The sequence below is a fragment of the Trichechus manatus genome, unplaced genomic scaffold, assembly GCF_000243295.1.
Source record: "Trichechus manatus latirostris isolate Lorelei unplaced genomic scaffold, TriManLat1.0 scaffold00330, whole genome shotgun sequence".
Classification (NCBI taxonomy): Eukaryota; Metazoa; Chordata; class Mammalia; order Sirenia; family Trichechidae; genus Trichechus; species Trichechus manatus.
The window spans coordinates 819,955-820,949 of record NW_004444266.1 but is presented as its reverse complement, the minus strand read 5'-3'; the positions used below and the strand labels follow the sequence as shown (position 1 = coordinate 820,949).

Sequence of the window (995 nt, the reverse complement as noted above, 5' to 3'; positions counted from 1 at the left end):
AGGAGCAAAATTATTCATAATTTGGAAACAAAACATCACAAACTAACAAGTGTTGTTAGTTTCAACTTTCTAAAAGAAAAATTAGCTTTACAGATGGAGAAACTAGTTCTTTTGTTTTTATTTTCATGTAATCTCATTTAGTTGTGACCCGAGAGGAAAAAACACAGGAAACACTTTTTCTAGATATACTATTCACAAATTAACCTTTGTGCATAGTGGGAAATAATTACCTTTACAGTCACAAAAATATATTTCTAATAGATAATAGTTTTCTAAGTTACAGAGTTTTAAAGAAAGAGCAGTTAGCAGTTAAAGATTATATCATATAAATGTTTCTTTTTTCCCTTTTGGTAACTTCAAGAAAGTTGTATGACTCACAGACAAATGACAGACTAATAATTGATCAATTTAAGGTGACCAGGGTGTTACTGAAAGGAGCCCTAGTGGCACAGTGATTAAAGTGCTTGGCTGCTAACAGAAAGGTTGGTGGTTTGAACCTACCAGCCGCTCCACAGGAGAAAGATGCGGCAGTCTGCTTCTGTAAAGATTTACAGCTTTGGAAACCCTATGGGGCAGTTCTACTCTGTCCTGCCTATAGTGTTGCTACAAGCCAGAATTGCCTTGACAGCAACAGGTTTGATTTGATTTTTATATATATATATATATACATATATACATATGATATATATATGTATATATCATAAAAAAGTAAATTTAACAAAAGAAAATCGAAGTTCTTCAAAGCAAAAACAATTGTTATTCTTTATACAAACAATAATCTGAGATTATACTCCTTCTATCAAGCAAATTTATTATACCTCAACAAATAACTAGTGATTTGCCCAGTGACAAGATATAATAAAAATTTTTGTCTCGCTTAACATTTAAATTAATCGATTAGTCCATTAATCAATATAATGGAATTCCAAGAGGCAAAGTTGTTGAAAAATTGCACACTAGATTTTTTTTGGAAATCCAATCACTACTGCAAAGTA

At 31.2% G+C, this 995-nt stretch overlaps 1 protein-coding gene across 1 annotated transcript in view; it reads right to left on the bottom strand.

The window, feature by feature from the left end:
* AGPAT5 (1-acylglycerol-3-phosphate O-acyltransferase 5) overlaps window positions 1-995 on the bottom strand; it is a 58,314-nt gene that overhangs the window by 17,885 nt on the left and 39,434 nt on the right. The window lies entirely within an intron of this gene.